Here is a 26,248-nt window from a genome sequence, read left to right as displayed (position 1 = left end):
AAGAAGAAAAGTACAAGAAAGTGAAGCAAAGCCTTAGGCCTGGATCCCTAGTTCTTGCAAACCAACAAGATGTAAGTCTCCATTATATATGAACAAATTACATACAGGTTACATAGATTGACTGTATTTTGGCAGGTGAGAAATAAGGCTAAACGTGGCTTTATCACTGAGCCTACCAGAATGGGCATCTTTGCACGGTTCAGAAGCCTCCACACATTAGGGGAGCAAGCTGGTTATATTTATAGCTGAAATTTAGATTTAATATTGGCCTGGGCTCCACTGCATTGCTACTCCATTGTCTGTGCTCTCTCTCTAGCATATCCATATCCGGAAGGCTGAGTAACTTGGGCACCACAACGACCAGACTGCTTCAGCTCTCACATGTCTCGCGTGTTTGAATGGCTCAGCACCTGAAGTAACATCAGATACACTGGGGAGTACAGCGCAGGGACACTTAAGCTAGTGCTGTGTGAGCCAGTTCAGGGTTGGAAACTATAGTGCTGTCTAGGTTTCTATGTGCCAGAGTGTTGTAACACGCAGGTTATCCTGGGGAACAGAAAGTTCTTGTCAGTGAAGCTATGTTGACTTAAACCAGCTGCGGATCTAGTCCTTAATGTGTGATTGCAGAAGCTTTCAGAGATTAAATGAATCCAGAGTCTGACCACATTTAGGAGGCTCTGCCAGCCCCATTTAATCGATAGAGTACATTTTATCATAACCAGAACATTTCTCATCATTATTTCTCCTAAAGAACGCCCCATGGCAAACAGAATTTTCTAGAACACCAAAGGGAGAAAAGCCAGAAGTACCATAAAGTTTATCAGGGAGTTCATTTTTGACTTAAATTGCAAGGGTTCTGATAACAGGGTGGCTGGCAGTGCAAACTCCTGAAATAATAGGAAATCCTGAAATTATGCTATACCTGAGCATGGGAGAGGAGTTGCAGAAGGTTATGGATAGCAGGACAGCTAAACCCACAGATGAAAAAAAAAAACATCAACTAACCAAATCTCTGGCCCTTTACCACAAATAATTTTATGTACTGAAACTGTAAAACTGATCAAATCTTTGAATAATTACTGATATTGCTCTTAGATACAATTATGTAATGCTCAAAAAATAGTAACATTTGTGCAGTAACCTGAAGTGCTTTGTTCATTATTGCTGATATTCACCTTTACTGAGCCTTAGGATTCTATCTCATTCCTATTCCATAAACATTTTGTTTCTCTGCATCTCCTTATTTGAACACCATCATTACCAAAGCACACACCCCACACCCTTGTTCCTATTCAGTAAGATCAAGTACATTATAGAAAAGATTTGTAGGGAAAGAAAAGTTTAGTTTGTCATGAATGTTTGTGTTTTAATGATAGCCTAACATGTCTTCATTTATTGCAAAAAAAAAAAAAAAATTACATAAACCAGTATGTGGTTAAAGCCTAAAAATATGATACAAAAAAAAAGAAATTCTAAAACCAAATATTTTTAATAAAAAGAGCAAATAAATCTCTCTTCTTAAGAAAAATCTTCTTTTTCCTTTAAACAGCTGTAACTATTGTGCCAGACAGGAGTGATTGATCAATCAAGTGCCACGGGTCCTTATCTTGCACCCACTGTTTGGGACATAACCAACTGAGCAAAGTGCAAAGTCATCATGTCTGGAGTGGATGCACAAAGAAAATAGATTAGGAAACTTGACCATTTGAAGTGCAGAAGCAGCTCTGGCAAAGCAAGCTTCCTCTTTTCAAAAGGCAAAAAACCCAAGTGCAGTTACTGCCATGTCGGCTTGTTTTATCACAGCCTATAATAGTGAGATGCTGGCGGTGGTGACTGGGAAGAAGAGGCACCTCGGTGTCAGGGCGCCCGACTGAGAGCCCTACTGAGTGAGGACCCAGACAGCTGCCTTCTGTCACCGCTGCTCACGCTCTCTCCTCCATGGTGACTGAGGTATGTTATCACACTTGGCTTGGCCAGTAGGGCGCTTTATAGCTTAGTTCACATGTTTCTTCATTTTCCTCTAACGAACCCCTGGAAGTCCTTGATTTTCTGTGCAATATCAACATCTTGTGATACCTTATGATACTTTGACCAAGACCGAGTGCATGGTCCCTTGCTGCCAAGAATCTGCAACCCGCTACTACAGCTATAGTCCAGTCTTTGTTTACCTGGTAATTGAAAAAGGCAAGAAAAAGAGGAAGAAAATTCTTTATAGAATCATTGACCTGCTAGGTACCAGAATAATCATCCGTCACTTGTATGTAGGTCTCTACATGTTAGACTTCTAGTTTAAGCTAGTTGTATAAGCTTCATCTGCATTAATGAAAACAGATAGGTCATCCAACTTAAATGCCTTTCTCAGATTGCCCTGAATTTATCCAACTAGAGATAGCCCTTAGCATTTTTACATTTAGGTATCAACACACTTTACTGGTCAGTATTTCTGCCATTGAAGACTTTGTTTTCAGTTGGCACTGACTATCACAAATAATTCTTTATAATCTAAATAGAGCAAATTGTTCATAGAAGAAGCTTAAGATTAGAGCTAATATTCATTTCATCTACTTGTCAATGTGTATATCGAAAATAGTCATCAGGACACAGTTTGTAGTCAGGAGAAAAAAAAAGACAGACAGAAATGTAGGTTACAAGAAATCTATTGGGGGTCCACCTAGCCAAGTTCCATGCTCAGAATGGTCAGCTCTCACTTTGTATTGAAGGTGTTCAAGCTTAGTCCTTATTGTTTCAAAAATTAATCTCTCTGAAGAGATCACAGGAGACTAGATGCTAGAAATAAAAAGAAATAAAAGGCCTCAAGGTTTAATTTATATTGTCTATCTTTTCTGCTTGTAGGAAAAAATGTCAAAGGCATAAACAAGATTTCTCTGACTATGTAGGGAGTTGTAGAAATTTCTTAAGGAATTAAATTTCAGTGCACATATTCTTTTTGCAGTAAAGTGTTCGACATGCAGTGAAGTACATGCACTGCATGCTGTGACACAGTTATGTCTAAAATATAATATAATTTAGCTTTTTACCATCTAATAATCCAATAAAACCAGTCAGTGCTTTTCAAGCAGCTTTAGTCAGTCAACTGAAAATAATCTAGTTAATGAAACTATATTTAATACAGATAGATAGGATTTTTAAAAGGAGGCAAAAAAGCCATTTATGGCCTTTTTTTTTTTTTTTTTAGGTTATGGACAAGTCACTCCTATTTATCTGCACTGTTCTGTGACTGAATACTTAATACTGCTCTGTGAACTCTCAGTGTCATTTAGTACAGATAATGGAGAATATCTCCTTTTAGTTTAAATGGAACAGGACCAGTTCTTGACTTCAAGGGAAAAAGAGAGACAGAGAGAGAAAGAGAAAAAAGACCCACAATAGTTTAAGAGCAGATGGTAGTAAAAAAATAATAGTAAAAAAGCAACAGCAACATGGCTGCAGCCTCTGTGTTTTAGACTAGAAACACTGCATAGTGTCTAACTTCCAATTCTGTTCCAAAGAAGAAGCCCACAAAGAAAAGTATCTTCTATGACTGCAGTCCTGTTTGCTGTTCCTTTTCCTTCATGTCTGGTGTTTGTTCACATAAAATGAAGATGACTAGGTCAAGCATTATTAAAACGGCTTGACATTCTTCTTAAATATTTCTTCTGCCAATATTGCACTATACTTTCCAAATAATTTAACTGAATAGACTGTCTGTGACCCAGTTCTTGGCAGGCAGTTTGTAGCTTGGGTGTCCTATCAGATGTATTAATGCTTGTTGATGGAAGCAGGACATGAAGTAGCATCCATATCAGAAACCACGAAGATCTCTTCTTCAGCAGAATAAGCAACAGTAAAAATTATTCCATGCAGTCACATTCAATGGATGTAGAGTTTTGGATGCTTAATGGTGGTGAATGTTTTCCGATATATTGTGTGACAAGCTCAGCCACTGACCACGCAGACTACAGAAAGATTTGTGGTATTTGCAAAACTACTCTGTAGGCAGATGTCAACTGCCTAGAGTCTCTCCTTAAGCAGCTGAGTACACAACACTGGTCTCCAAGTAAATGGGGTTTGGCAGGTTGATGTTAGAGCTCTTGGTTCAGTCCGTGATCTTTAGTGAACTCTTTGCCTTTGTGTTAGGCCTTTCTGATTTATTTGGCCCATACAGTAGTACTAAAGATTTATTAGCCAGCTCTGCTAATCTTTGTTCATCAACAAAGAAAAGTTCCTAATATTATATCCCTTTATTTTCATTATTACTTAAATAGATCTTTCCTGGTATGTCTAGACAAGTATACTATCTTCTCCATTTCCTTCTGATCAGAGGAAATATCATAACTAGTCTTTATCTTACAGCTCTGAACGAGATACTAGACTTAGAAAGGCTTACTATATCTGAAGCTACTTTTTAAACTCCTGCCTGTTGGACTTTCATGTGGATTTACCAGAAACCTATCAAATAGCATCACAATAAGTACCCTTGGGAAACATCACATTGGGGCTGGCTGAAAGGCAGTAATTCAAACTCATGAAACACTGAGGTTTCAAAGTTTCTTCCAATGCAAATAAAACCAGTATCTCCTTTCAATCTGTGAGGAAGAAAACAAACCGCAGGAGACCCACTGGAATATACAAATTTGTTTCTCACCTTGGACAATGAAAAGAGCCTAACTCAGCTTCCCCAATAGAACCAGGCAGTTAAGTGGTTTGAATTTGATCTTCCTTCTTTCCAGGTAAATGTTATCATTACTCTTTCCACACTAATACACTCCTGAACGTGAGAATAACTTCAATCAAATTTTCAGAGGAACCAGTATGTTTTTCAAAACATTTTGGCTTTGAGACAATAGCTGTCATGGAAGAATAGAGCTAATTCAAACTCTGAGGCAGCCATAGCTACAGACAGGAGAATAAATTGCTCCTCAAATGTTTTGCCTTATATTCTCCATGCTGCTACCCAGGTCTAAAAGTAATCATGAATGGTTAGAGTTACAACATTTCAGGGTGCACATGACCAAATATTTGGGGGCTTTACAAGCCTAAATATTCTGGGATGCTAGTTCAGCCTCATGCTTTTTCCTTACCTCAGATTTATTGTCAGCATGGCTAGCCAGTAGCTGTGGGGAGCAGCTGGGCAGCCAGCAGTAACAAATGAGAACTCTTGCAGCCAGACAAATATTCACACCTGATGGCTCAGCAATAAAATACAGTCAGGCTTCCAGGGTTCAATTCACTCTAGAGTTCAGCCACACAGGACTTCCCGACATTACAAATCATTGGCGCCTTTGACAAAGACAGTATTTTAATACTGTGTATATCCTTTTCTTCTTTTCAGACAGTTCCAATAAAATGGGATGGCAACTGAAGATGTTGCAAGATGAAATAAATTATAATATGAGAATTAAATTATCCACCGAAAAGCTCTATAAAACATAATCTAAATATCAAATTTACCCATGCCTTTGATAGAATTACGGAGTTATTTTAACCTGATTTCTAAAGGAGACAAGACTTACTTGCTCAGTCACTTATCTCCATTTCTTTCCCAATAGTGTGTGGACCAATTTTGGTTTTGATATTAAGGTAAAACTTTCAATGGATATCATGAAAATATACTGCCAGATACAGGAAAAAGATGCTTGTAATGTGATCACTGATGATCAATGTGTGTAATAAAGTGTAAGATTATGTTTTCACAAAATTCAATGAAAAAAATTAGTCAACCATGCAACCATGGGAATAAAATGATTAGAATCCAGTCATTCTTAGCTCTCTTTCTTACAGGCTGTACAGATTTTCTGGAGAAACAGATAAGCAAACTGTACAAATAAGATTCTGCTCTACTGAAAGCTTTGGAGACAGTCTGAATAGATATCTTTGGTTCAGCGTATATTCTATAGCGATAGTACTTTAATACTATCAAAGAGAGTATCTTGGATATGCTATGGCACTGAATTGCTAAGAATTGCTAAGAATTTTGTATGTGATCTAGTTACCCTATTTGGAAGACTAGAAGCAACAAAGTGACAAGGTGTGACAGTTCACTGTTAGAAGGACAAGAAGTAATTAAGACACTTTCACATATCATGAACACCACTTGGTTGGAGTGCAAATACTTATGTCTGTTTGGGTCCTCTTTATCTGATGTAACATAGCCTACATTTTTTTTCCTAGAATATTCCAACAGATACGGGATTTCCCTTCCCCAGCAGGGCTTCATCTCCCAAGCTACAGGACAGTCCAATGACTGTTCAGCTGGGGTGAATCTTGAAAGTCTCTGCAGCAAAAGTGCAAAGTAGGAGCACAGCTTAGCTGGGGAAGCCAGACACAGGGAGAAGTAGGAGGTATTCACATTGCTTCTCTCATAACCCACTCTTAGCATATTTAAAGTGTTCTGGTTTTGATCAAAACTCCTCAAACCACTCACTTTTGACATGTTTTATCAAGTAAAAGTTATATTTCTCCCTTGTATTGTTCATGAAGAATATCATGTAACACAAAGCCCAGTTTTTCATCTAAGTAATTCCAGGGACAAACACACTCTCAGAACTCGATTTAAAGTTGTTATGTAAATCAGATTTTTCACTTTACTCATTGAAATGAAGAGCGGGGAGAAAAAGATTGTGTTTCAGGATTTTTAGGGATGATTTCTTTAAAAATTTGGGTAGTAATATTAGTAGTACTGAAATTTAGTACAAGAACTACAAAATAAAATATAAGGTCTTTTAAAAAATCTGGCTCTGTTTGTCTGTGGTTTTGAACAAAAATATTCATCATCAAAAATCTGTGAATAAGATTAGTTTACTCCAAAGTGTTTCATTATTCCACTGTGTACTTTTGTTCTTATAAATAAAGGGAGGACATGTTTTTCCATCACTTCTTAGGAGGCTCCTAAGGCCTTTGTATTATGCATATGCACAAAGATGGGCAAAAAATTACTTCACATTTAAGTTTTATTTCATATTCATTGATTTTAAAAATACATAAGCCGAAACCCAGTTGCTTCTTGATCACCCAAGGAAACTCAGATATAAAGTAGCTGCTCCACGGGACCAAGCATATTATGACTCAGGCCCAAGGAAGTTCAACTTTCTTTGCATTCATAGTTTACATATAAAGCATATTTTGCTGTTTTTAGTAGATTATAAACATTTTAAGTCTTTTATTGTTTTTGAGATGTCTTTCTGCTGTACAATTTATTGTACAATACTTTATTTGCTAATATGAATGAATTTGACTCAGCCAAGGCGGTAGTGAAGTAGTGGCTTTTGTTCCCTAGCCTCCGTCCAACACAGACTAGGAAGATTAAAGAGTTATCTTGATCAGAGTTGAGGAAAGATGGGATATCTTTTTTGTTAGCATCCCCTATGTAATTGTTAGGTAGAGAAATACAGAGACATTGCCCATTGCAAACTCTTTACCCCTTCCGAAACAAACTTCATTATCTAAACTGGATTGTGTGCAGGCTTCCATCTACTTGCAGGAGTTGCGCCCTTGCCTAGGACATGGTATCCCTGCATCGGTTCTACTGCCTAGGGATGTACAAAGACGAGGTGTGGTTTCCAAACTCCAGTCAAGCTGTTTCAAGCAGGAGGAACCTGTACTTGCTCAGTTGGCAGACTTTGCATGTCCTTACGTGTACTTGGGGAGCACCACCACCAGTACAGCTGTGCTGGCTTCTAGCCATCAGCTGACTAGTTCACAGTAGAGGGTTTATGAACTCCGTTGGATTCACCCCCCTTGAAACTTAAACATGAGTTTAATACGAGTAAAGTCAGCAGTACTTAAACACATACAGAATGTTAAGCACAGGTTTGCTAAATAGAAGTGTTTGCAGGGAAAAAAAAACCTGCCTGGTTTCTTGCCACTTTCTGCTTTGGCTCCTCAGCTTTCAACCAGGTGGATCCAACAACGGCTCCAAGAACTTCTGGCCAACCTTCAATCCCCTGTCCTGGAGAAAGTTTATTTTATTTTCATTCCCAAATCAAAGTCTAATTTGAAATGGCAAAGTACTACATGAAATGGAATTTCCTTTTTCTGTCCAGCTCTCATAATTAGAGTTGTAGTTTAAGTAAAAGATAATGATATTTTTATTAAACTAAAGAACATGTGCTATCAACACTAAATCAGGGTCAAACTAGAATTGGTGTTGTTTCGTCTGCCTAAATGGGCAATAAAATGCAATTATATTTCCCTTTCTGTGTACCATGGTGATGTCTTTTTCTGCTTATTTATGTACTATCCAAGCAGAGGCTTTCAGATGAAATATTCCTGACATGAAATCTCATGAAAATTCACATTTATCTGTAATTTAAAGTATTTGTCTCACTTCTAGCTCAAAGCTGAGCTTATCAGCATTTTATTTACAGATCTTAGTAACTGTCTTTCCTGCCAAACTGAAATTATGAAATATATGTAAGCAGAACTACGTAGTATTCAAGATCCGTGTTTTCATATGCTGGGAACTGAAGTTATAAAATGAATTGTATAAAAAGAATATCAGCAAATTTAATGCTTTTCTCTGGTGAAAGTAAAGCCAGAGACATGACATAATGCCAAGTCTATAAATGTGGCACGTGCAACCTGGCTTAATACCATACTTTTAACCAGTGCCACAAGACAGCCATAACTTTCATCAATTTGATTATCCAGGATTTATTTATCATCAAATGCCCATGGCAGACACCATTTGGATAAGCGGCCAGACGTGTTGCAAGTGGAGAGCGTGTGATGTGCTTTTTGTTGGGGATGACAAAATCCTGCCAACCCTTGCATTGCTTTAGTGCAACTGGTGTCCACAGTGTTTCCAGAAAAACATCTTCAGATGAAGTTTGCATAAAGGTGAAGGGCCTAGTGAGATGGGCAGAATGTGATTACAATTGGAAATTTGGTGTTAGTTACATCCAACGCTATGGACTTGCCAACTTTATTAAGGAAAAGTATTTATGAATGAACTTGGGACAATAACATAGCCCTATTTTGGTTCTCAGACAAATTTGGGCTTCCCATTTGGGCTTCCACACAAATTATAGGAAATGAATATACACACATGACTATCAAAGTGTTCTTAATCAGAATAATGTATTAAAAAGTGAGAAATACCCACTTGTGCTCCTCTTGTTTCACATCACTCACAATAAGGCATAGCTGTCTTCTACATTGCAGGTATGAGGAAAGTTGTTCAATTCAGTCATGCTTCTGATAACATTTTGTGATGAGAGTTTTTCTCTTGTGCAGTTTCCAGCTTTCACTATTCACATGTTAAAAATATTTTAACACACTCTTCCTCCCATAAAGGAAGAAATCTGCCGTTCCTAACCTATGTTCTAAGCTGTTAAACTGACTCTATTGGTCTTGTGTAGTTCTTCTTTTAATCAGTTCTTTGCATTCTATTTTATTCCCAGTTGTGTTGACAAATAAAAATATAAATGTGTGTGTGTATATATATATATATATATATATATATATATATATTTATTTATTTACCAAAAAAAATTAAAATAGAATAAATACTCCGGAGGACAACAGAAGTTCTATGCTAAAGCTTGACAAGATGTTGATCTTACCTATGACCTTAAATTCCACATAGAAATCATAGCTCTAACAACAGCATGCATCTCATATTAAGTTTACATGTAACTGTTCCCCAGGATTCTTCCCTCTTTTACTCCTGTCAGTGCAGAGTCATGTGTTGTGTCCCTAACTGGGCATGCATATTGTTGAAGGCTTCTTTCCTCAATCACATCCATATGAATCAGGGAGCAGACTCCTGGATGAGAAAGCAGAGGAGAGCCAGAAATGCTCAGCAAGTTGCATCCACAAGAGGAAATGCAAAATATTGGGTATTTTGCCTGCCTGTCTTCATCTATAGCAGCTAGAACTTCCTTGTCAGCTGGGGTTTTGCTTTACAAGGGACATACACATCTACCACAGAGCTGGAGTGCAATTTTCTGACAAAATGGATTTTTGATGGAAAATGCTGACTCACTGAAACTAAAACTCTTCTTAGGCTCTGCTACTTTCAACAAAACCCTGATTGGGAAAGAATTCTCAGCTTGAGGATGGAATTTCCGCTCAAAACTACAGAAGGACCCACCACAGAATAGCTAAAACAGGAGCTGTCAGAATAGTCACCTAAGATGAGGGAGGTCTGCAGCTCAAATTCTTGCTCCATCACAGATTCTCCTGAGAAAGTGGAGATTCACAAGTCCAATAGCTGCTAAATGATGAGCTAATATCTGGAAGCCAAAACTCCGATTTTCTATGGTTTGTCAACATATCAAACTGCAGAAGTTTCACCAGAATAAGACCCAATACTATTTTCACTTGATAATGTATGTAGGATATAATTTTCCATTACTACACTTGATACATTTGATTTAGTAATTTCTGTGTTAAAATTATAAATGCAGGACAGTGCTAGAATAGACCCTGTTTGCTTCTGGACTACATTGTTAAAGACAATAATATTTTTGAATAAACTGGCATCACTGCATTAGGCTATTCCTGCACTGTTCAATTAATTTACTTTAGAGTCTTTAAAGAGATGTAAAATACATTTTGATAGAAAATAAAATCTGTAACCCATCTCGCTCTCTAGTGACATGTCAAACATAGCAAATTTTACTAAATTAATCTTCCAAGTCCCAGTTTGTCAAATAGTTTCTGCAGGACATTTGCATATGATTATAGCACAGAGTAACAAGTTTTGGGAAGTCCAAACTCTTGGTATGTGACCCAAATAGGAGCAATACAGCTCTGTGCTTCTACTGTGGGAATGGTGCCACAACGAGAGCAGAAGGAATAGATGGGGAGTTGTTGATTGAAGTCCCTTAAGTAGTAGCTTGCAAAGTCTTTTTACTGCAAAGATCATTTCGTTTGCATCTACTGCTACGCCCACTGAATCTAAAGTACTGAGTTGCGGATTAATTTTTTCATGTGACTGACAACCTAATGTCCTAAACTTTAAAAGAACGTGCAGAACCTGTAGAACCTCTTGCTGCAACAGAGATAGATGCAGTGTCATTTTGCTAACTTTTGTTTGCCACTGGATGTTACCCACTGTGACAGAGGTTGGACAATCTTTCTGAATCAGTTCAGGAGAACATCAGTGACTGAAATTAGTTTTTGTCATTACTTAAAGTCATTTTGCAAGGATTGTACTCAGTGCCTGCAACAGCACTTGACCCTTGAAATCCGTTATTTATTCAAGATCTAGAGTTAAATACGGATATATATATTTGCAGAATCCAAAAATTTGTTCAGAAGCAGGCAGTCTAAATGTCTAAATATGGGTAGATGTCTGGTCTCAGTTTCAGGGGTTTCCATTTATGCAGTACTACAAAAAAGGTTAAATCTATTGTAGTCATAGTGCTAATGAGGCTTAAATTTGTAATTCTCACTGTACAGCAATGATGATCTTCTGTTTATATAGCACCTTTTATCCAGATGAATTCCAAAGAAGTATGCAAAACTATGTTTGTATATAAAAGACTTCACCGAGATTACAGGTCTTTCAGGAGTGAAGCTCTGCAGCTGGTTAAACAATGTACAACAATTCCCAGCACTTCAGAGAGGAAAACACATCACCTGCCATGAGCAGTCTGCAGCAGAGGCAGAGCTAAGTGCCAGCTTCAGAAAGGATCTTGAGTGCCAGTATATTTATTATCTCACTTGATCTTGACTTTGTGTCCTGTCTGTGAAATGCAGGAAGGTAATAACATCCTTACAGAAGACCTTGAAACATTTAAGATTTCACACGATAAAATGAGGTTCATTCTTTAGCGAGTTAGATATCTAACTCTAGAAGAGATTTTATAATGATCTAAACCAATCTGAGCTTTCATCTTTCATAAGGAAAAAAAAACCACACACTTCGCAAAATACATTTCTCTAGCATCATTTCAAGTGTCCTCTGGGGACGTCCGTTGAGTAAGACCTAGAAGCTTGAGCCAGAAAGATTGCTACTCCTCTCACCCTAACACTTCCTGGCAACATCACCACCAGCAAGGTCTTTCTCAGGGAGCTGTCACACCTTCCAGAGCAGGGAAGGTGCTGAACAATTCTTATTACCCAACAGACACCTGATGGCTACCTTTGAAGACAGTGGAGAGAAATACGTTCCTATAGGATATGATTTTCCTAACCCAAGGTAGACCCCAAGGTAGAATAGAGCTCAACATATCAGAAAGAAAGCACCTAAGTATAAGCAAGTTGTCTAAGTTTCTACTATGGTTATGGAGCCATACGGCCAGTGGGGACCAGCCAGTGGAGACCAGGACTTTACCACTTCTCATTGTATTAAATTACATCTTGCAGTGTTGTGAGTTTCCTGTAACAAGTTCTTCTCAGAAGGAGGCTTTGCCTAACTTTACTAACTTTACAGCAAAGTTTGCGTGCAGACAAGAAGGAACACGTGAGGGTCATAGCAGATTTCTAACTGAACAATCATGCAATAGCACAGTAAGCTCAGCCTTGTAACCAGGCAAGTAGAGCTACTGAATGCACCAGAGCCACCAAAGCGAGGAAGGGAGATGACATGCTAGAACTCATACAAATTAAAGTCCTGATTCTGCAATCAGATTCTCCAGTGTTAATAAGGCCTTGCTTGCACTTACATTAGCAACTGGGGGCTTAGTTACACGCTCTGATTAAAGCTAAACAGAATTTGACAATACAAACTTTTCCTTATGTTAGAAACTTACAGCTGTGTGCCAAATATGAAAGATAAAAGAATATAACAGAACTGAAACAGTATAAAAATAGTAAGCATACATTTTTATAGCTACATATTTTTTCCAGTTGATTCTACCCAGTCCATCTTTCTTCAAATAATTGTCATTAATCAAATACAAATATAGTTCCCATGGGTCTAACTCAGACTCAGAGCTAAGCACATGTGTGTTTGTTGGTCTGCAGTCTTAGTTGTTACAGTTTTATTGAAAAACATTCTAAAATACATTTTCTTCCAGCACCTCTCCTCCTCCCACTCAAAAACTCAAATTACGGAGGGATTGATCTAATCATTTTGAAAGATGTTTCTGAATATCAAATATAGTCTTGCCTCATAAAAAAAAAGAACAAACCTGCTTTTTTCATTGTCAACAACAAATAAATGCAAAGATCTTGTTTCAAATCTTGCAGATGGTCAACGGGAAAAGCAGGAGCAAAGGTTCAGATAAACTGCTATTACCACTTTCTTTAAAAACACAGAAATGCAACAGTCTTCTGATAAATAAGCACATGTATTTGGGCTCAAAAAAAAAAAAAAGCCAACCTGTATCCTGAATTGCCAAAACTTAGCTTATACTAACTTATGCTCTTTCACTAAAAGCAATCTGGATTTCCATAGGATTATTTAAGGTTGCAAAGATAAGCATGTGGCTGTGCTTTTGCACAACTCAGTATATAAAAAGTTCTATACTTAAATAAGATTTTATATGTACATACACATATACATATATAAATATGTATTTATATACATATAATTATATGTATGTATATACACAAACATTTCCACAAGCATAAAGTTGTGGCCTTCGCCACACATCATGAGGAGTCCAGGCTACATGTGTCCATCCACAGCCCTAGGCTGTTAGAGCAGCCCTCAGAATCTTTCTTGGTAGAAGACTCCTTTCTGCAACATGCTCAGTATTTCACATTCCTCCTCTCCACAAGACAGCCTTCTAATATGAAAATCAACTAGCCCTTATTATTTTCTTTTCCCATCTCTAAGATCCTGTGACATCTTCTGGTTTCCATCTGTCCCATGACTTCCTAGCAGGAAGATCTGCTATTTCCATACATATCTGTGAGGAATGCAAATGCAGGAAACTCTGCATTTTGGAAATGCTGTTTGCACCAAAGCAGCATTTTAACATTCAGAGGGAAACAAGACACTTTTTTGCTACTTCAATTTCAGTACCTCCTTTAGGGAGGTTTTGAGCAGTAAACATTTCAGCATAGAGTCAACCTTCTATCTTTCCTTTACCAACGTAAGATTAGATTAGAGCATGCAGATTTCCAGGAAAGCAGCAAGTGAGATTGCAGGTTGCCAGGGTATTGTTTTCACACACCTTCTGCAAACTTTGGACACTGCTGGAGGAGAAGATGAATTACTAAGGCTCCATGAGATCAAGGAGCAAGGCCTTCCACAAGGAAAAATTATGTAGAGGTTAGAGATCAGGTATGCCTCAAATGTTCTCAGTTATCTATTTCACTATGAACCAAAGACAAGAACAGAAAAGGACTTCTTGACTCTACTCTTCTTCTTCCCTCACCTTGTAGTAGGGGGATTTGCTTAATTCTTTACAGCTGACCCAACCCTTCTGCCCTGACAATCTCTGTGCTAAGTTTACGGCATGCAGCTGCAGTCCTTGTGCTCAGGGCAAGAATGTTAACCCTTCCCCTGACAATCCTTGAACTGGTTATTATATACAGTCCATCACACACATCTGATCTGAGACGCAACCAGATGGTTGTTATTTAGGTGAAAGCAGACCCAAATAGAATAATAGTCCAAAACACTACAGGGTCAGTTACTAAACTACTGTGATCAGAAGTTGGAAGAAGAAAAAAAATATGCTGGCATGGAGAAGGGGCAGGGTGGGAGTTGGAGTTCATTAGTTCCTTTGCATTCCTGCTCTTGAAGAACTTACAAACCTAAGCCTAGAGCTTTTGCTTCTACTAAACTATCCTGTCTTGGGACTCTTGGACTCTTTTTTTTTTTTTTTTTTTAAATGAGCTGTTCTGAAACACAAACCTTTTTGAGGAAAGGTTCAACTTAATTCACAGTTAAGCCAAAAAGAGAGAGCCAGCCTTTCCCTGGCACTTCTTCTTCTGAAAAGAGAAGAAAATTGACACCTGGAAATGCTGACATTTCAGAAAATGAATCTTACCCACTCTGAGTACAAGTTTGATGCTGGCAAACCATATGACATTAAAGCAGGAGGAATGTAGAAAAACTTACAAAGCAAAACTTGAGAAGACTATTTAGGAACAAATAAATAATGTGTGTGTTGAGCAGTACTGTGGGTAATTAATTTTTATCACTGCTTTTTGAACCACAAGCAGAGCCTGCTAGGTACTTATCTCTCCTCCTCATAACAGCTACATAGTTATTAACACTAATGCCTGAGGTAGGCTATTGAAACTGTTGAATTTATACCAGCCCACCTCAAATCATCATGACAGCCCCCTTGAGGGCTTTGCAGATAGTCCATATTTCAGTTTGGATGCCAAGTTATACACAGATTCAATTCGTATTGAACTGACTTTGAGTTTAGATTTTCTTACTACTTGCTTTCCTCACAAAGTGGAAAAACAGTAGAATTCTGCTTTACTAAAAGTAAAACCCACAAATGAAGGGATTAGACCCCTCATATTGCCCATGCTTTCATCCAGTAGTGCACATATTGTGGTAGAGAGGGAAAAAAAAAACAGATTGTGTCCTGCCTAAGAGCAGTGTCATCGCACACAGGCTACGGGCTCTGACAGCACAAGGTGTTACCAGCTTCCCCAGCGTTGTCCTGGGAAGCGGGAGATGCCAGTTTTGATGGCAGGAATATCTGCCTACTTGGGCAGCACTGAGATCACCAAGCACAATGTCCTGAATTTGACTACAACAACAACAACAAAACATTAAAGGGCATATCCTGCAAACTGTAAAATTTCCTTTTTAAGCCAATGTACTTGGGGCAGCCTGTCTTCTGTGCACTGGACATAAAGTATTCACCCCCTTGAACATTAAGCATGGAGTTAGTTCATGTAACACTTGAATCACTCTCTCTCCAATCTTTATAAGGACAGACCAGCTCAGCCACACTTCTAACACCCGAATGCCTATTTAGTGACAGGTCGAACTGGATGAACTAAGCCCAAACACCTACGCTGATGTGTCTTAGTACAGGAGTTCCTTTTACACTAACCCACTTCTCCAATGGTGTCTATGCATTCTCTGGCATGCTGTCATTCAGCAGGCTTCTTCACTGGAGCTATTTTATGAGCAGTTGAATAATGATGTTCTATATAGATCTGCAGTGCTCTATAATGATTCAGAGAATAATAGGATGTATTATGGCAGCATTTGGAACATGAATACATTCTAATAAAGTCCAAAGATTACAAGGTTTGCATATATCCAATCCAAGCAGAAAACAATTGGAATTAATTTATTTCTACACTTTAATATATCATATATGTATACAAAGGGAATGCTTGTAAATCAAAAGCAATTTACAAGCAAAATAGGAACAAATCAGCAACACTCAGCACTCATATGGTGGGTGCATTTTTGTTCCATAATATTAGACTTCATGTTTTTTCTATTCTGTGCTTTTGTGCCTAGTTTGTTCTTTTTAATAGAAAACTCAAGAAAATGCATGTTGCAGGAGCTTTTTGTATCCTAGCAAACAGGAGAAACAGCATCACAATAATTTAGGGCTCTTTCTGCTTAAACAGTACTCCTGCAAGTTATTTTCATAGACACTATCTTTAATAAAAAAATGCATATACCAGGCTTTTCAGAGCTGGAGTTTTTGTGGGTCGTACATCAGAAACAATCTTCCTCCTGAACCTCTTTTTCTCTAACAGGTTATTTTCATCTTTTCTTCTAGCTATTTATGGAAAAAGTAACCACAGTCCTCCAAAACTGGCACTAGAGACTGCTTTCCCAGCTCAGCTGAAAAGTGGTCATATCTGTGGGTCTGAAATTTCTGCAAGGCTAGAATGCTTTGGTTTGTTTCTTGAAAGATGGGATTATAATGGAAAATAGCATTAGGCTAAAGAAATAGTACTGGTGGTATAATTTGGCAGAAAAATAAAGACTATGCAAACAAAGGAGTTTGCATTTCTGGAAAAATAATTTTAGTTTTGTGCCAACGCTGTCTGGATTGAGAAAAAAATATGATTTACACCTTTCTAAAACCTTGAACCCATTGCCAGAAGTATGTAAGAAAAGTCAAAATCCTAAGGAGCAAATTTCTTGGGCTGCCATTTCCAATGAGTAAGTTTGATAAATAAAACTTAATTTTTACATCTGCCATAGATTCTGGGATATGATTAATAGCTAGAACATTGTGGCCAGTAGCCAATGTATGTATGTGATTACAGCAATCTTAAATATAGTACATTTTGAATAAATATGCTAAAAAAGAGTATAAAAAACACTCCATGCATGTTTGGAAAAAATCTTGTCACTGTGTCAAATATTAAATCCTTATGAAAGTTAAATACCACAGGCATAGTTAGGCAGAGTCACAGAGCATGGGGTGCCACTGGCACCAGCTCAGCTTTGGGAGCTCAATCACTGAAACACCACTTGTGTTCATTTTGTTTTCTACATTTTTTTTAGCTGCCTTGCTACATATGGTAGTGGAAGAAAAAAGGCAAACCAAAAACCTCTGTTCTGCCAAAAGTACCATATTAAACTGGTTGCCTTTCAGAGTTAGTTGCCAAGAAAAAAGCCTGCTCTTTTTTTTTTTTTTTTTTTCATTTTGTTCTTTTAAAAATTATACTCTGATAACTTGGATTTGATCATCAGTACCATTTCCCTCTTCTCTTTGAAGGGCATCATGTTTTCACCTGTGTTGAAAGCAGCAGGAAGATCACAGAGAATCACTAAACTATGTAGAACTTGAGCCATAGAGCTACTCACATACTTAATTCAGTTCTTGCAAGAGAGAGTTCACTGGCAATTCAGAGGAAATAGAGCATATCTTCTAAATCTCTGCAGGCACAGAATTTTTCTTCCTTCTCTCACTTTTATCTTCACGCCATCCCCTATTCTGCTTCTTTCAGTCTTTACCGTCAGTCTCTCCAGCTGTTTGGAATAGATGTATTTGCAATGAGATGCACAACATCAGCTGTGTAATGGAGGTTCATTTGTGATTTTACCTTTTCAGGGAAAGGAGACAGAAGCAACTTTGCTGTTACAGCCTACCTTCTGCTTGCCTCCAAATGGGCCAAGTTATATGGGCCAAGGCCTGCTATAGCTACATCCCTTACCTAAATAAATACTTCAGTAATAATCAGCTCTACAAGCAAGGCTTGTTGTACTCTGAGCAATGAATCCTGAGCCAACATTTGTATTAAGCAGTATTGACATCCAGTGGAGAGTTAGAATAATTACAGGCATACAGATAAGCAAGCACAATAGTCCAGTTTGCATTCTGAGTTCAGCTTGAAAAAGGCCTCAACCTACAGGTACTGTCTTCCCGTAAAATATTGCTTTCAGCCTTATTCCCTTTGTTAAGAAAAACTTCAATAATATCATACAGACTCTTCTATTTCTCTATAGAGAAATGTATATGGTTTCCTTTTTTCCACATAGTTTCCCTTTTCTATTATAGTTGCTCATAAACAATGTCAGATCTGCAGGCACTGCTGTTTCCTAACAAAAAGAAAGCATGGAAGCATCTGTCTGACTGTTTTCCAGGACATGCACAAATGAATTCATATTTTAAAATAGTATTACAATTTTAAAACCCGAATCAGAGTCTCAGACTTGTTCATGTTTGCTGAAGGTTAGAGAAGATGGACATCTAAGTACCTGCATTGCACACTGCTATGTGCAATCAAGATCTTACAATAAAGGAGGAATCAGTATGAGACTTGGAGCAGTAGCAGTAATCTCATCAGCACTAGTCTAAGAAGACTAGTGACCCTTTCTGATTCTAATAGAGTAATCTTCTTGTCAAAGAAAGCTGATTAAAAATATTCACATTTTACTGCAAAGGCCATGGACTATGCATCATGAAAGTAATCACTTTTCAGCAATCAAGAACTGAACAACTTCTGAAAGAAATTGTGAAAATCAAAAAAAAAAAGGCAGTAAGATTGACAAAAAAGAAAAAAAAATGAAACACCAACCATAACAATACATGATACAAGCCTACATCTTCTGTCTTTATTACTGCCTTTTCTTTCTTTCTGTATCTCAGTGAAATCCATCCTAGGGCAACTGGAGATATCTGAACATCAGTAGTAGAAAACAGAGCATTCATCTATGAATCACCAGTTTAAAATTTGCCATCTTACTGTACTTTGTTGGCCGATCCTGTGTACGTCGATTGTACTTTGTACTGCCAACAGGTATTCACGATATAGAAAGAATAAACAAAAAACTTGTGAGTGCTAACTCGCACTCCAGTGTATTTGTTGAACATCTGGTCCTGGTATAATTCCTCAAAGCTGCAGAACACTTAAGATGTTCGGCAATACAGGTGCAGGTTTGGGAAAGTATTGTGTATTCCCTATGCATTATTCAGAGAGAAAAAAAAAAGAGAGAGAAGAAAACAGATATAAAACAAATAGGGGACAAACAAAGAGGGAGAAAACCTCTGATTCAGACATGCCGTACCTCACCCTTAGGCCCACTCTCTGAGTGACCCCACCATTAGCAGTTCTCCCTAAGAGTGATCTGAATATGACTATGCATACCAGAGCCCAGACCACTCAGTGAGAGTTTTCAAGGACTTGGTAATACTCGTGAAGGCTCTCTTGCTTAAGAGACCAAATGTACTGCCATCAGGAGCACCAGCCTCACAGCAGGAGGTTTGCTCTCCTGGCTAATTTAAAACATGATGCCTATATTACCTGGCCAGGAGATAACTGAGAAAGGGTGCGGAAGGTTTGACAAACATCTAGCTCCCGGGCAATGCTGGCAGGTAATATGTTTATGCAGCCAGCATGTTTGTACAGGCCAGGAGAACACTAAAAAGGTCATTGCAGAGTCCTGAGTGCCATGGGATGGGTCTAGGCTGAACATATTTGAGATGCTCCAAAGATGTCACCAAGATCTGAAGCACCGATGCCCATGGGAGAATGTCACTGGAGCAGACTTCTGGAATGAACTAATGAAGTAGTTTTATGTTAATATGGACAAATCAGCGGTTCTTTGAAAAAAGCCCAAATTGATAAAGTTCTTTTGAAGACAATAGATATAATATGTATACGTAAGTGTAAAATGATGCACTTTTTTGTAAAATCTAGTTAAAGGAGACATTTCTGCTGTTAAGTGTGCACAGGCTGAGGTACAACTGTTGTGCTATAGTCACCTGACAGGTTAGATCAGAGCACGAAGTTAATCACTTGCACTTGCTTTCTCCCAGATTGATTCAGCTGCATAATTTTCTTTTCATCTGCCCTACATCTCAACATTTTTTCTTGTCACACAAAAGAGTACTAATTGGCTCCTAATCTTAATTATGTGTACCTTTTCTGCAAAACAAAAGAACTCGGTTTGCATAATATGCTCAATAATTTGTTCTCAGTACATAATTACTGCTGCTTTAGCCAGTTTGTCTTAAATCTGTTCTCATTGCTCTTGATTTCTCACAGTTAGCTGATTTCCCTAGGATCCTCAGAAATATAAGTTTCAGGAAAGGTGCTACAAAGATCTGTGGTTAATATAGATTTTAAGGCCTCTGAGTAATTTATTACATATACAAAAAAAAAAAAAGTGGGAAGCCACAAATTACAGGGTTTATAAAAACTCACAATTGAGACTATTAAAAAAAAAAGGAAAGAAAACCAGAAGTATTTGAGAAAGAATAACAAGCTGCAAAGAATTTTAAATTTCTAAATACAATTTTACCTTTCTTAAGCCAATTACTTTAATGAAATACTCATTGGTTGACCAGAAGGAAGGCAGTGAGGTTTGAGAATTACAAGAATTTTGCTTCAGTCATTATGGATCCATGCAGAGCAGTAGTCCCTCTACAGCAGTTTACGACCCCACCTAGTAGATTAGCAATACCCAGTGGAGAGGGTCCTGCATGTTCTATTATTTTTTTAATCCTTCATTCTTTGAACGTGATGCTCTCCAGATTTCTGCTGAGTTCACTTAAGGAGAAACTGCTTGCGGCTTCTTCAGAGAAAGCAGCTGGCAATAGTCCCTGCAGTGCCATGGCTGGCTGAGACAAGCAGGATGTAGCTGCGTTCTTCCTATACACCTGTGACCCTGGAAAAACAGGTAGCAACATAGGAGCTGGCTCAGCACAAAGCACATGAAATGTGTCAGACAGCCTGGCTCAGTATCAGATTAGAAAGGAGGGTAACTGTTTACACTACAAAAGCCCTTATCACAAGGGGCATCTGTGCTGATATGGTAACAGTACAGCCAAGGAATAAAATAAACCATCTGTTTCCTTGCTCCTAGAAAGTTCTAAGACATCAGCATTATTGTGGGCCTACAAATCTCCTGTCTGATTCTGCCACTCTTTGAATACAAGGGGATATAGAGCTCTTTATCTTATGCCACCTAAGAAATACATGTGTTTGGGTTTGTGGGTTTTTTTTTTTACAGCACATCTGAAGCCCATTGTCTTCACAGTAAAATATATAACCCAAATTGCTTTTTTTTTTTTTCCAGAGTGTGCAAATGTTTATAAGAAATTGCAAGAAGTCCTTTCCTTGAAAGTTGTGTGTGCATAGCTGTTGGGCTCTACATTATTAGAAACTGGTAGTCCTATTTTGAAACAAACCTTTTTACTGATTTCTTCCAAGTATACCCAGGAAAAAATATCTGTGTTCCACTTGTCGCTGATTGAGTCCTATATGACAACATCTCATCTAAGTAAAACTAGGAACTCATCCATCTGTCTCCGTCATTAACAATCATCCTTATTATTGGCAGCTTGTTTCTTTGAGTGAAATGCAGGGGTTGTACAATCAGAGGACATCATGTGTTGGAGATTTAAGGCAAAGATTAAATGTCATAAATGTTTTTTCCCTTCCATGTGCATCAGCATGTAAATCCATGGATATCTAGGGCAGGGAGGAGGGACATTCACAAAAGCTGAGATTAGATAAGTAAGACTATTCTCTCTATATGCTCAGCTTTAGTACTACTTTGTTCTGCAGAGAATCCTGTCACTTAACAGAGAGATTAGGAAAAGTAACCTGGTCAAGCTGGAGTTAGCCCAGGTTGTCCTCCGGAAGCCCTCTGTTCAGAGGAGTATAGTAGTGAGCTAGGAACTTCTAACCCATTCCACTAACCTTAAGAAATTCAATTTAGCCCTAGGTACTGTGGAAATTATTTATAGTTTCTGGTTTTCTCTCTCATATATCCATCCATCTCCTTTTCAATTCTCATAAGATTGAACCATTCCCAGGGTGCAATTTTCCTTGGATCTCAGAGCTAGAAAGGTAGCACCTTAGCAATATTGCAGAAAGAGGTTTTGTTCACTGTAACTCCTTAACCCCTAAAAATTGAAGACCTCAGATCTGTCTTAGGTTTTAGAAATTTGAGGAAACGATAGAATTCAGGATGATTCTTGTTATCCCCTGCTCTTACTGTAAATCCTGATGTCCATTCAGGCTTAGCCTATTTTTTTTCTTTTATGTGTCATACAGTCAAGACACCAGAAATAAATGCTTTCAGAGCACTTACAAACTGTATGAGAACTGCCATCACCCTACACCTATACAAGACTTCAAACTATTGTCAAGTACTATAACTACTGCAAGTAGAGTAATGAAAAGTCATTCAATCAGGATTCACTTAGAGGCAGTATAACTTTTGATGCTGGAGACCTTCTCAAAGAGCTTATAAAATTATAACTAACTCAGTGGGAAGCCTTTCTAGCCTGGAACTATAACTGCCAGAGCAACTTCTCATTTGGGCCTGTGGTCCTTTACTCTGGCTTTCACCTACTAGCAAAAACAGTGTTTAGCAAGAACCTATTATTTCACCTATTAGCAAGAACACTAGAGAAAGAGAGATGAAGATATTTATTGTGAAAGCTCTATGTAAAATATTTTATAAGAATAAAGCCTCTTGACTCTATCTATACTAGTAACTGAAAAACAGCCCGAGTACAGGTGAAGCCCTGGGATTAAATGGCTAGCGGTCTTACTTAGTTCCTATTGCCATTCTCACAGACTCCACTCAAGTCCAGCATGACCCAGAGACCATTCCTATGCGGCCATATGGCACCTCCATTTTGAGATGGTGGTGAGTTTGGCTCCATAAACGTGATTAAAGACGTTTGGCTCCATAGATGTGATCTTCAGTTGTTTAGTGGTCTAGTCAGAGCCATTCAGAAAATTCCCAAATTTCTATGAGAAGTTATATCAAACAAACCTTTTATTAGTTTTCTTTCCAAAACCTAATTCTTGGAAAGATGAGACCTCATTATGTTCTCCTGATAGGTATGCAGCCTGATTAGGACCTTGCAATACCAGCCTCACCTATGGTTTTTGCAATAGGAACAATAAAAGTTTGTTCTCAGTGGATTTGATTACAGCAATTGAATTCACTTGTCCTGAACTCCTGTGTTTGAATGAGATGACTCACGCTATAGATGTACCAATTTCTGTCCATTCCCATGGGCAATAGAATAACTAACTTAGATATTAGGTACTTGAGACAGATAGATATTAGGTAACTTGAGTTAGAAAAAGGCATCTGAAATTTTAAGTTTAATTTCCACAAAACAAAGAGGAATATCACAACATAAACATTATAACAGGATACATTTTCTGAAGCAATTCACCAAAAGTGCAACTGTTTACTCAGTGGGCCAAGATTTGCTATTGTGATCTTGTTCTGCTTACTTGCTCAAAGCAACTTACTAATTTATCAGAATGAGTGCAGTGAGCAGAAGTCTCCTTATACACCCTGCTAGAGATTGTTTAGAACAAAGAGACTTCTGTACTTTTCATAAGCAGAGCACCTTGTTAAAATTCTCTTCAAGAACTGCAGCTATTACTAATTAAACTTCCTTCCCATCAAAGTAGCCATATAAATCAGCCACACAATAATGGTTCTATGAAAAATACCTTATCAAGACTTCTGAATGTTCTTTAATGCAGTGGCAACTGAAAAATAACAGGAGATCTATGATTGTATTTCCTCTAGTCACACACTAAAGCAGCAATTTTTGTTAAAGGCTACTCTCTTTTTATGCCTACAGCTTTGATTCATCCTATAGATCTGAACACAGAATTCAGCTCATACCAAAGATATAAGCATAAATAAGAGGGCTGATATGTCAACTGTGAGACTTTAAATGACGTCCTCATTTCTCTGTGAGACTCATGTCATGTTCTTAAATGCCTCTCTTGGATCTGCTACCTAATGAGAGATAGTACTTGATAGCATGAACCTGTAATGCCTGATAAGAGTTAAGAATGATATTTCTTGCTCCTGTTACTTTTCATCATCCCTATCAGTTGTTATAGCTTCCCTTCTGCCATTACCTTATATTTTATTTTTATGCACTGTCCCTGAAGACCAAAACTACATGGTTTTTCTATAATGCTTAGACCCAGAGAGTTTCTGATTACTACTTCCCTGGCACTGATGTATTATTTAAATTAATATTAATTTTAGCCCAGACTCTTCTGAGGACTAGTCATTAGCTGTCTTCATCTTGAGCACTGCCACTGTCAAAATGCTAACTCCCACTATATGCATTTTTTCTCCCCGTCCTGACATACTTTTTCTCAAGAGAATTGGGAAAAAAAGTAGCCCATGAAAGCCAGAATAGTTTAAATAGCTCCCAGAGTGTTTTATTTATCTCTGCTTAAGAGCCTAATAGTGGAAAGAGCAAAGAAAGAAGTGAGGCTTCTCTTTTTTCATTCTGGTTCGTGCCCCTTCCGCTTTGACAGAGATCAAGAAAGCAGCTCGTCTGCTGTCTTGGCTGAAGGTTACATGAAGTGTCTTAATTTTCTCTCTTCCCCATTTTTATATGGAGCCAGTCTGCATCTTCTGAGGCTTCACAAAAGGGGATATAGGTGCAAAATCATGCAGTGGCAAGACTGACACTGTCCTGATCTAGGCAAGCAACATTTTCCATAATGGAGAAGTGTCTGTTTTTCCAGCCTGACTATATGTATGAAAGCAAAAATTGGAAAACACACATATTAGTAAATTATTTGGAGACATATACTCTGGCGGAGTATTACTGAACAAAAGCATAGACCTAGCAACATTTATGGTAATGCTGCTGCTGATTTCAGATAACCCAGTGTTGTTCCTAATGTCTTTAATATAAAGAAAGGACTTAGTACTTGGTTTGGGATTTTTTTTTTAATGAGAAAAGTGGAATTTTGGCTGCCTCTTCTGCTCGGAGAGAGTTATACTAGCAAGTGAGAAAGGAGTTGGAGTTGTTTAGCTAAACAAAAACATGCAGGGCAGAGAGGACAGAGGCAGTCCCACAGCACTGAGAGATATTAAAGCTTTTTTGATGTATACACAAGCTGTGGATAAGGAACCTCCTTCTTTCTGCATGTGGATAAAGTAGGTGTGTTTTGTTGAGATATGCACTGAATGACACAATAAAGTAACTGATAACACTGATAAAATCATTTCTGAAAAGCAAATAGTTTTGTGGGATGGCAGATTTAACAGGGATTGTGATATTGATCTCCACCCATCTGGCCTGTATAACAGAAAATAAATGGAGAAAACCAAAACAAATTGGTGGCAAGCATTCTTCTTTAGACCAGTGCCAGCTAACAGGCCCCAACAAGAAAATAAAAGAAATTGTTTATAGTTTTAAAAATATTTTCCATTTTGAAATTCCTGACAAATGAATTTCCTAAAAACAGAGAGACCAGAAAAGATTAGTCATGCTAAGGTAAAAGAAAAAAAAAGGCGGGGGGGAGCAAAGATCTAAGATATGGTGACAAGTATTTAGGAAATACAAGAGACTGTTGCTTGGGAGTGCTCTGTTGCAGTAATTCATGTAACAAGACCACAGCCTCAAGATTTTCACCAGCCAGCTGTGGTCTGCAACCACTGGGGCAAATTTTAACGTTCCGTTGTGAGATGGGTAGTTTCTAGGTCCCACCTTTCCTCAGACATATACTCTCTGACTATCCATTCCCATTAGCCTGTGCCAATCAGTTGAAGGTTCAGAGAAGAAATGCTTGTGCAATTGCACAAATAATTTCATTTAAAGTGGGACACCAAGTAGGCTGGACTGATTTACAGATATCTTAAAGCCAAGTACAGTTTCACAGCATAGGGGTACAGAGTGCTAGAGTTACCTACTTTCTTGCAGGTTGAACTTCGATCAGCCCATTCCTCCCTAAACTCCCATCCTCACATAAACATTCAACTTAGTCTTGAACAATATCCAGAAGTGACAGGAAAAATCAGAAAAGGCCCTATACAATACTGGTATCAAAGCCCTGCATGTGCTTTGTGAAATTCCTTCAGTTCTGTCAGCCTCTGATGTGGCTCTCAGGAAACACAGCAGAAGAGGTAATTACATTAGAAGGGGATCTGAGGAGCCTCGTTTTG

This window comes from Tinamus guttatus, unplaced genomic scaffold (genome assembly GCF_059628265.1).
Source record: "Tinamus guttatus ecotype Peru unplaced genomic scaffold, ASM5962826v1 Tinamus_guttatus_pri_ptg000171l, whole genome shotgun sequence".
Lineage (NCBI taxonomy): Eukaryota > Metazoa > Chordata > Aves > Tinamiformes > Tinamidae > Tinamus > Tinamus guttatus.
Note: the sequence above shows the minus strand (reverse complement) of the source record.